At 41.2% G+C, this 11,132-nt stretch overlaps 1 protein-coding gene across 1 annotated transcript in view; it reads left to right on the top strand.

Moving 5' to 3' along the window:
* The first annotated feature begins 241 nt into the window (after positions 1-241).
* LOC140993515 (zinc fingers and homeoboxes protein 2-like) overlaps positions 242-11,132 on the top strand; it is a 122,207-nt gene continuing 111,316 nt past the window's right edge. Inside the window, exon 1 of the mRNA XM_073462974.1 lies at positions 242-490. The gene's annotated coding sequence lies outside the window, so the exon portion shown is untranslated. The remainder of the gene's footprint in view (positions 491-11,132) is intronic.

Raw genomic sequence — 11,132 nt, 5'->3', positions numbered from 1 at the left:
GTGCGCTTTAAGTCCCCGCACGGACGTATACGAAGGTTGCGGCGGTGTGCGGGGTGGAGGGGGGGAGCTGTGAGTCGCTCCAGCGGCTCGCCGGTGCAGCGCGGGGCTGCGGGAGGGGGACGGGGGGTGCGTGGCTGCAACATGCCCGCGCCTCCTCCACCGCAGCCCGACCAGCCGCGCCAGCGTCCGGCTGCGCCACAACCAAACTTTTCTGTACATTTTCACGTCACCTGGACGCGAAACATAAATTTGGCATCCTATGCAAATATATGCTGACGTAAAAGATCATGTGGTTTTTGTCGTCGATCCCCCCTATGAGCAACGAGGAGGTTTTTTTTTCCTGCTCTCTACTGTTGTCTTTAGGTTAGCTATGCTACAGTCTTTACTGTACCCAGCGCTAGCTATATGCGCCCCGCACCGCACCGCTCGGGATATCTGGGAATAATCAACTTCCAGGCTGTCGCACGCTGCGCCCGGAGGCTACACGCAGGTAGGACACGAGGGAAACTTCTCATTTATTCAACTCCCGGAGAGAAATTTTGACCAAAGTGACCGCAAAAGTGAAGTTATTAAAGCGGCTCGGTTGCAGCCAGACTAGCCGCCTGGCTGGCTGGCTGGCTGGCTGGCTGTCTCTGCCCGGGCTGCTGCTCCCTGCCGTCCCCTCCATCACAGGCTCCCGGAGGGGGGACTCACCTCGCTATCAGCCCGCGGACCTCCGCGGCAGCCCGACCGGGACTAAAGCAGCGAGGCACCTGGCTGTCAGGGAACTTTAGTTGCCGTGCGGCGGCTCTCGGGGAGATATTTTGCGGATAGTTGTCAAGACAAGTGAACGTCATCCGGTTCGCGTTGTTTTTTCCTGGTAGCCAACTTTTGCCGTCCCCCCTCCACCGCGGAGAAAGTGCACATAATACATGTATTAGCCGGCGGAGCTAGCCGTTAGCCTGCTGGCCCCCCCCTGCCAGCCGCGGGCAGCCCGGGGAAGCTAAGCGCGTTAGCGTTAGCCTCTCCCCGCACGCAGCAGCGAGAAACGTGGCTGCCCGCCTCTGGATGTTGTGCGTTCATGTCGGGGGAGACGCGTTTGTTTTGGCTCGCTCCCTCTGCCCGCTTCTTCCCCTCCGAGTCAGCGCCGCTCCGGGGGCCGTGTAGGAAACCGGGCTGTGGTGCCGGCGGAGCGGCGCTGACGGTCCGGGTCGCGGCTGTTGTTGCTGCCCGCTGTACGTCGGGTTCACGCGGGGCCAGCTAGCAGACAGCCCGTCTGGCTGCCCGGGTCATCTGAGGTGACGCCGCCGTCAGCGGGCTGCTTTCCGGCGGCTTTTCACCCGAACGGACCGGCGGACGCGGTTCTGTCCGTTTTCTAGCCGCCCCGCGGGTTTGGAGCGGCGGTCCGTCCCGTCCAGAGCCGCTTTTCTGGCTGTTTTTGTTGTGTAGATACGGAGGCTCCGGACTGAACCGCGGCGGTCCGGACCGACTGATGTTACACAGTTTGACGCGACACGGACCGCCGCGGTGGTTCCGGCAGCTTTAACTGGGCTATAAGGAGACAAATGAGTCCAGGAAGTTGGTTTAATTGTGTTGTTGAACTGGTTTAATGTTGTATGCGGACGAGCCGCCGCGGGGCCGCTTCAGAGGACCGGCTGCCTGTTCGGAGAGCAGACAGCCGGGCCAGTTAATGGCAGACTGGTTCCGTACTGGTTCAGACTGTCAGAGATCTGATTTAAACTGGTTTATACAAGAGATAGTTCTGTTTAAACTGGTTTATATAAGAGAGAGTTCGGTTTAAACTGGTTTATATAAGAGATAGTTCAGTTTAAACTGGTTTATATAAGAGATATACTCTCTGAGTTTGGTTTAAACTGGTTTATATAAGAGATATACTCTCTTAGTTTGGTTTAAACTGGTTTATATAAGAGATATACTCTCTTAGTTTGGTTTAAACTGGTTTATATAAGAGATATACTCTCTGAGCTTGGTTTAAACTGGTTTATATAAGAGATAGTTCTGTTTAAACTGGTTTATATAAGAGATATACTCTCTTAGTTTGGTTTAAACTGGTTTATATAAGAGATAGTTTGGTTTAAACTGGTTTATATAAGAGACATACTCTCTTAGTTTGGTTTAAACTGGTTTATATAAGAGATATACTCTCTTAGTTTGGTTTAAACTGGTTTATATAAGAGAGAGTTCGGTTTAAACTGGTTTATATAAGAGACATACTCTCTTAGTTTGGTTTAAACTGGTTTATATAAGAGATAGTTTGGTTTAAACTGGTTTATATAAGAGAGAGTTCGGTATAAACTGGTTTATATAAGAGACATACTCTCTTAGTTTGGTTTAAACTGGTTTATATAAGAGATAGTTCGGTTTAAACTGGTTTATATAAGAGACATACTCTCTTAGTTTGGTTTAAACTGGTTTATATAAGAGATATACTCTCTTAGTTTGGTTTAAACTGGTTTATATAAGAGATATACTCTCTTAGTTTGGTTTAAACTGGTTTATATAAGAGAGAGTTCGGTATAAACTGGTTTATATAAGAGACATACTCTCTTAGTTTGGTTTAAACTGGTTTATATAAGAGAGAGTTCGGTATAAACTGGTTTATATAAGAGACATACTCTCTTAGTTTGGTTTAAACTGGTTTATATAAGAGATAGTTCGGTTTAAACTGGTTTATATAAGAGACATACTCTCTTAGTTTGGTTTAAACTGGTTTATATAAGAGATATACTCTCTTAGTTTGGTTTAAACTGGTTTATATAAGAGATATACTCTCTTAGTTTGGTTTAAACTGGTTTATATAAGAGATAGTTCGGTTTAAACTGGTTTATATAAGAGACATACTCTCTTAGTTTGGTTTAAACTGGTTTATATAAGAGATAGTTCGGTTTAAACTGGTTTATATAAGAGACATACTCTAACTTTGGTTTAAACTGGTTTATATAAGAGATAGTTTAGTTTAAACTGGTTTATATAAGAGACATACTCTAACTTTGGTTTAAACTGGTTTATGAAGCAAAGGACTGTCTGTGCTTTAATAATTAAACTAGTTTTAACTGTTTTTTATGGGAACTAGTGTGCATGTAGGTGGATTTAACACCTATTGACTGCTGGCAGTTTTGTTAAAGGGACACTATGTAGTTTTGGAGAAGAAATGTTAAACATGTTAAAATTTGAATATTAACAACACAAACTCTTTTTTTTCCATAAGTGAATGAACAAGCTGTTCTCAGAGGATGTTTTGAAGCTAGAAAGGTGGCAGGGTCCGCCAAACAGTGTGGAATTGTGTTTAAGGTCAGTTTGAGTATTCAGTCATGAAAACAAAGAGAGTTTGTTGATTTAGTCTGAAGATTTTTCTCTTCTGATTAAAATTTATTCCCCCAAACTACATAATGCACTTTTAATGCGTTTGTATTTGAAAGCAGGATTTTACTTTTATTAACAGAAGCTGTCTCTTCCTGTGAGGACAGACTGGCTCGTGTGTTGCATAAGGAAATGTGTGTTATATTGTCTGTTGTATAGAACGTGTGTTTGTTTTCTTGCGGTTCTGCTCATAGTCAAACTTTCCCCTCCGCCAAGTTCATCCAGTTCCTTCTCAGGATGTTCTCCGACCTAATTTTCTTCCCAAATCTTGTTACATAAAATCATGAATAATGAGGTGTTGCCTCGCGAGCCGGTTCAGGACATATGCAGCGATGTGGCGGCGCCAGATAAATCCCGGTGACCTCTGCCCTCGGTCGGGGAACGATTATCAACAGAAACTCTTTGGGTTTTTGTGCTCGGCTTCGTGTCCTCGGCACAGTCTGAGTTTGAAGGACGTGCAGAGGGGAGATTTCTGTCGGGCTCAGAGGAACAGGTGTGTAAACTGAATTTGGGCAGGTTCGACCCTCCACCACATCCCTGACAGTGTGACTGAAGTGTGTCTTGGCTCTTGGAAAACACTGGAGAGGCTCATATTTGGCAGCAGCTCCTCCTCTTCCTCTCTCCTCTATACTGCCCGGTGACAGCGTTAACGTTCACCTCCTCCCTGCTGCGCCGTATACGGCTCTCCTTTTCTTTCTTTTTTTTTTTGAAAGTGTGTCAGATTTTTTAATATTATCTCCCTCTCGCCTGTTCTGGTTCATAATCACATTTCCTTTTCCATTGGCCGACTTTTTTTGTCTCATATTTTGCCTCCATTGTATCGCCGCCGTGTCAGGCTTTTTAATCCTATGATATGGATGCAGGGATCAGTCAGTCATGCTGCCAGTCTCCGAATCACAGCGCGCTCACTCGCTCGCTCGCTCGCTCACTCACTCGCTCTCTGGCTGCTATTTATTTGTCACAAACGCCAACACACACACACACACACACACAGCTCTCGTGTGCTTTCCCTTCCTCGCTCGGAGACTTCTACACATACTCTCACATCACACACGCTCTCGCTTTTTCCTCTTCCTGCTTCTGACACGCTGCTATTTCTTTGACACACACTCACACACATTTTTGCCGGTTCCTCGGAAGTGCAGCTGTGATTTGCTGTTGCCACCTGACCTGTCACCCCAATCCTCACACGCACACACACACACACACGCTCTCTGCAGCTTTTATTTCACCGTTTAGACCGTGCACGTCATTGGTTTTTATCTCTGAAGATTGCAGCTCGATGCATGTTTTTTTTTTTATTATTTGTGGCGATTGAAACGGACCCCATTCTGCGTTTGTGTCGCCCTCAGTGGCATTCAGTCATGAGGGTTTATGACAGCTATACGAGCCGGAACAAACACACACACACACACACACACACACACACACACACACTCTCTCTCTTTGTTGCTCTGTCAAACTGCTATTTATTTCACACATGCAGAAAGCATGCATGACAGCTGCATCTTGCCACACACACACACACACATATTCAGACCTCTTTTTCCACTCCTTTCTGCTTTTATTTCACTCACACACACACACATGCACACACACACACACACATATACACAAGTATTTCCAGTGCTATTGGTGCTTTATGAAATAGTGAGAGGCTGTGTGTGTGGGTGTGTGTTTGGGAAGGAGAGTACGAGCGTGCCAGGTTGTGCGTGAGCGAGTGGAGTGCCGGTGATTTCGTGTGTGTGGTGAGTCACTGGAGAGCATGGGCTGGTCAGAAACGCTGCGTGTGTGTGTGTGTGTGTGTGTGTGTGTGTGTGTCATAGCGTCCACCCTGCCTCTCTGCTGGAGCTCTTCATGGGGAAACTCGACACACACGCACACACACACACACACACACACTGGCTGTATTGGATCTGCACTGCTGGTGTTGGACCAGACCCACCTTCCACGTCGACTCGGAGGGTTTGGGGGCGAAGTTAGTGTGAACATGAACACCAGGGATCCTCCTTCAACCAGATTCAACTCCCCCAGACATAAAACAGAGCTCTTATTTTGATGTTGGATCAGAACCGAAAATGCTTCTGATTTATTTTTTACATTTTTTTTTTGTATTTTCAGCCGTGCAAACATTCATTACACACCATGAAATCATTTTTTAAGTCGGGTTTTTACAGTATAAAAGTAATAATCTTCCGCAGTATTTGTTCATGCTGAGAAAAGGATTTCCAAAACATTCGTATCTTTCTCTCAACTCTGTCGTTTTAAATGTAATTGTCAGTTTTATCCTTCTTAACTGCAAAGTTGTGGACACATAACAGATTATAAAAGCGGATATTAAAGCCATATGTCTTAAGTTGCTGTAGTTATTGGAGCTAAACCGACACGCCAGCAGTATGAGCTTACTACAGACATATCAGTGTTTATGTAGGCTGATAAATAAGAAGACATTTCAGTATAAAAATACCAAATTACACCAAAATCAGCAAATTGATTATCAAAAATATTTTCTATTAAAAAGAATAAATCTGCTGATAGGTATAACAAGTTTAACATATCAGATCTCATCTAACGTGTAAATGTGGCTGTTAACAGTTCTCAGTCTCACTTTGGCTGCTGAGCTAACGTGACGTTAGCTCACGTTAGCTTACAGAACAGAGCAAGCTGCCACCCAACTTTGAATGCTTCCAGTTATAATAACCTTCAGATCGTGATGTGATTTAAGTTAACTGTACATCATAATGACATAAATGTAATCTGTGCAGGAATAAAATCAAACTTTGGCTGCTGAGCTAACGTTACGTTAGCTAACGTACGCTAACGGAAAGGAGTAAGCCCACACTCAGCTTTGAAGGCTCCTAAGTAAAATGACGACCTTGAGATATTAAGGGGATATTAAAGGTGTTAGGGCTGCAACTAAATATTATTTTCATTGATGATTAATCTCGATTATTTTCTCAATAAATCATATAGATGTTCGGTGTCTAAAATGTTGATCAGTCAAGATGACGTCCTTTAATATCAATTTACTGTCATAGACGATTAAAGAAACCAGGAAATATTCACATTTTAGAAACTGGAATCAAATAATTTTGGCTTTTGTTTTCTAATAATAGATTACTCAAACCAGTTAATCGATTTTCAAACTAGTTGGTGATTTATTTGTAAAATGTTTCTTGTATCCTGGTCACAATTTTAAATGAACAAATGAATTAAAGGGATCTCCAATAAGTATGGATGGACCGTGGTTTCCGAATATTCGAATGGTTGTTAAATTAGAAATACTGAATAGTTCATGCAACATGGTTGGGTGGAGCTTAATCCAAAAGTGGGTGGAACAAACCGGAAGTTGTTAATTGATTATTTATCATAAAACTATTTACAGAAGAGCCTCAGTACCGAGCTTCAGATTAATTCTTTTGATCAGACGAGTAAGAGAACTACATTAGATTGCATGAGTCAATCTGGACTTCCAACAATAACGTAGCTGCATACTTGTTGCATTTGAATCCTACTGAGGTTCGTTTGCCCCGATCAATCAGTAGCGAGTGATGTATCAGCACGCCAACAGCACTTTTGGTCGATTCTGTAGTCGCGGTTATGTTCAGTTCACCTTCAAGTTCTCAGCCAGTTTCGTGAGCACTGAATCCAGGGAACCTCAAAGTGGGTCCATCAGATCCTGAGGCGCCGATACACCAGGTCATCATCAGTATACTGTCGGCCTCTACTGTGCTGTGCTGTCTTTATAAAGTACCAACTGTAATCTGTTTCCACTTCAGATGATGAAGATGAAATCGTTTGTCTTGACGAGGCTAAATGAAGACTTTTAAAACAACGTCCTGTCGCCTTTAAGTCCCTGAACAACATTTAATTTCTGTAATCAAGTGAAGAAATATTACTATGAGAATTTCTGTAAATTCACTCGCTACAACCTGTTCATCTGTGCCCGTCTCATTCATGCCTGTTGGTGTTTTTGTGGCCGTTTTTCTGTCTGTATTTTTCCGACACATTACTGTTTTGGTTGAGGAAACCGTCGTCGATGACTTATTTAAATTACTGAAGCAATTTGAGATTGGGTCGGTGATTCAGAAGACTGGAGCCCGGGGGAATATGATTTATCAGCCAGCCCTAAAGATGTGAGTTTGATATGTAAATATGAAACTCTACATACATCTGGAAACAATCCTCCAGAAGCCCATTTTCATACAAGAAAACATCTTTGAAATGCTGCTTTTGTTTTATATTCGCCTGCAGGCTCGAAGATACAGTGAGGAGCTGGACTGTGTCAGACACCTGTGTGGGAGAGACGGGCAGCGAAAACAATTTTAAATCGCTGAATTTAGAGCTGCTTAAATTAGCCGATTAACTGATAAATCGATTGATATTGTAAGAAAAATAACTGCCAAATATGTGAAACATTTGCCTGTTCCAGCCTCTTAAATGTGAGGATTTGCTGCTTGTCTTTGTCATTTTTGGTAGAAAATGAAGAGTGTGTGTTTTGGACTGTTGCTGGACAAAAGAAGCAATTTGAAGACGAACACATTGGACCGAAAATGTGTTGATTTATTTCCCTCGTTTGTTTTATATTTGGTTTCCGTATAAATTGAGGAACCACCGATCGAGTCATCGAGTAATCAGAGTATCTGTATCGGTTATTAAAAATCAGACATCACTCGGTATCATCCATAATCTTCTTCTCCCGTATCATTAATCAATGTGATCGTGTTTGTGTGGGTGAGAAATGTTACCAGAATATCCAAATAACAAAGTATTGATCTTGATTATATTATTGTGGGATACATGTGTGTAAAAAACAGAAATATTAATGAGTGTTTGTGACTTTTCCACACCGCCAAGAATAACTGGGGGAAACACTGAATACTTGTAATTGTTCTGCTTTGGCAGAAGGAGGTAAATTTTTAGGATATTGAATATTGGCACAAAAAAACCGGCAGATTCAGTCCAAAAATATCAGTGTTGACTTTAAAAAACCTGCTCAAACCAGAAGAGACGGGGAGATGATTTAAGTTAACTGTACATCCGAATGACATGTTCTTAAAAATGTAATAAAATAAATACAATGACAGAAAAAATAAATAAAATCCAGGAGAAATGCTAATGAGATATTTTTGCAGATGAGATAAAACAAGCTCGGTTGCTTGTCAGCTGAGCGCTCTGTGGAGTAATTAATATTAATGTAACATGCAAATAAAACAGTGAGACTTCACTTGTGTCGTCTGCAGGGAGAGAGAGGTATAGAAAGCTCGTCTTCATCCCGCTGCAGGGAGCCGCACGACTCATAAACAGCCCGGCAGTAAACATGTCGTCCTCCGCATGATGAAGTGGCTGTCCGGACCAATCACTGACAAATATGTCACCTTGTTTTTTTGGTTTTTTTTGTTTTGTTGGAGCTGTAACTGTAGTTTCCCCTCTGGGCCAATCAGCTTAACATCGATCTGTAGTTCAGACCCGCCCACAGCTTCATCAGCGGGGACGAACAGCACAGAGGAAGGGCACATGATGAAGAGAGGATGATGAAGGGAGGATGATGAAGAGAGGATGATGAAGGGAAAACAACAAGAAACATGAATATTAAATGTACATATTATCAGTGACACGGCTCCATAAACAGCACTGTGAAAACTGTACATCCATTTAGTGGTGACGCATAAAATGATGAAAGAAATTATTTTTTATACAAATTAAAGAGGACATTGAACCAATTGAGCTCTTAATTTGAGTTTTTGAGATAATCAGTAAAAATACACCGTGTTGTTTCAGCAGGTTTTAACTGACAGATATTTTAATTAGTGTTTTTCATAGAGGTCAACTCAGAAGAATTTTTAATTTGTTTTCCATTTGTATGTAGAAAAACAGATGAATTAACTGTGGCTGCTGTGTGTTCAGATTAAAGACACACGTTATTGGTGATTTATTTAAAATAACAATCACTACATGTAGTAGGACCGCAGCTAAAAAATGTTTTTTCCATCATTGAGTATTCAGGTTAATCAATGTATAATTTGAGGCAGTGAAATGTTAGAAAATATTTCCACAGTGGGGAATTTCCTCGAACTCAGATGCAGTTTACTTTCACAAAAGATAAAAAGATAAAGAAAAGCAGCAAATAGTTGAGAGACTGATTATCAAAAAAACATTCTAATTAATTTTCTGCCAACCAAATAAACATTTCAGCTGTAATTACATTAAACATGTCATTATTTATTGGTAAAGTCTTTCGGTAATAATGTTGAAACTGCTGGTAATTAAAGTCTGACGAGGTCTGAAGGTATCAGATCTCATCTAACGTCTGAACGTGGCTGCTGACAGACGGACATGCAGACGTAACGAGCTGCCACTCACCTCTGAATGTCTCCTAATTAAGACAACAACCTGCGGATAATAATGTGATGAGATTTAAGCTGTAAATCATAACGACACGTTCTTATAAATGTAATTGTGCAAGAATGAAATCAAACTTTGGCTGCTGAGCTAAAGTAACGTTAGCTTACGTTAGCCATCTACACAGAGGAAGCGGCCAATCAGCTCTCAATGCTCCGAATTAAAACGATGATCTGAAGATATTAAAGTAATTTTCTCAGACTAACAGGTTTGTTACGACTGTTTACTATCTGCTAGTGTTTTTATCGAGCCACGCAAAAATAACATGTTCGGTCAGCTAACGTAAGAATATTTATCAAAGTCACCACTTTGTTGGTCAAAACAATACAGAATGAAGTTTCTGTTAATTATACGTCTTTGGCCGAGTGTACTTTGGAAGCAGACCTCCAGTTTTTTTATTTAAAGATAAATAAAATAAATAAAATGTTAACTTGCAAGACAAATGTGACTTACAAGACCACCAGACTTATTGGGCTTATGATTATCGTAATGAACGGTTATTCTGCTGATTATTTTCTGTAAGCATTGATTAATTGTTTTTTTCTAAAATTTCTGAAAATAGTGAAATACATTATGTATGTAATTCTATAAAAATAACATACTAACAGGTTTTTCTTCTATTTTCTTTTTGCTATAGACATATAGTTGACTTGACTTAATCAAGGCGCTCAAGGCGATGTCTTAAATGTTTCTTTTGTCTGAACAACAGTACAATTTATTCTGTTTTGTACCATTTATGAGAAGGAAAAGAACAGAAACAGACGCCATTTTCCATTTTTGCTGAAAAAAAGAAGACTAATCGACCATCAGAGTTGTTTCTGATTGATTTTCTGCGATCGCGTTGGTTCTGCTGTTGATTTAGTGGAGGACAAGCGGTCACAGGGAGGTCGCAGTGACAGGACAGTTTATGTTTTAAAGGGTTCACTGTTGTAATGGTGCTCAACCACACAGACATTAAAAGAGATTTTTAAAATACTGTGGAGGAGGAAAATTATCACCTGAATTTCTTTCCTAAAAATATATGCAGGCCCCACTCTGGGAAAGTGTGTCATTTTGTCATTTTGACATAATTTACTGAATGTCCTTTAAAAAAAAAAAAAAAAGAAAAAGTACCAGAGTTTGTGTCTGTTTTATGCCATCAATCATCGAGTGAAAGTAGGTGTCACTTTTTTTTAATGTGTCTCATATTTGGAGCGAAACACTTCAAAAACAGATGCTGTGTTTGTTATCACTGCTTATATTATTTAGATTTTTTTCCCCTTAAATCTTCAAGAAGTCATTTTTATTCATGAAGGGAGAAAAGGATGCTTATTTTCTCATTAAATTCTGCAGTGTGTGTTTCTCAATTACTCAACACATGAGTGACCAGC

Source organism: Pagrus major, chromosome 3 (assembly GCF_040436345.1).
Source record: "Pagrus major chromosome 3, Pma_NU_1.0".
Taxonomy (NCBI): Eukaryota; Metazoa; Chordata; class Actinopteri; order Spariformes; family Sparidae; genus Pagrus; species Pagrus major.
The sequence above is the reverse complement of the archived record's forward strand: the minus strand, read 5'-3'. Positions and strand labels throughout refer to the sequence as shown.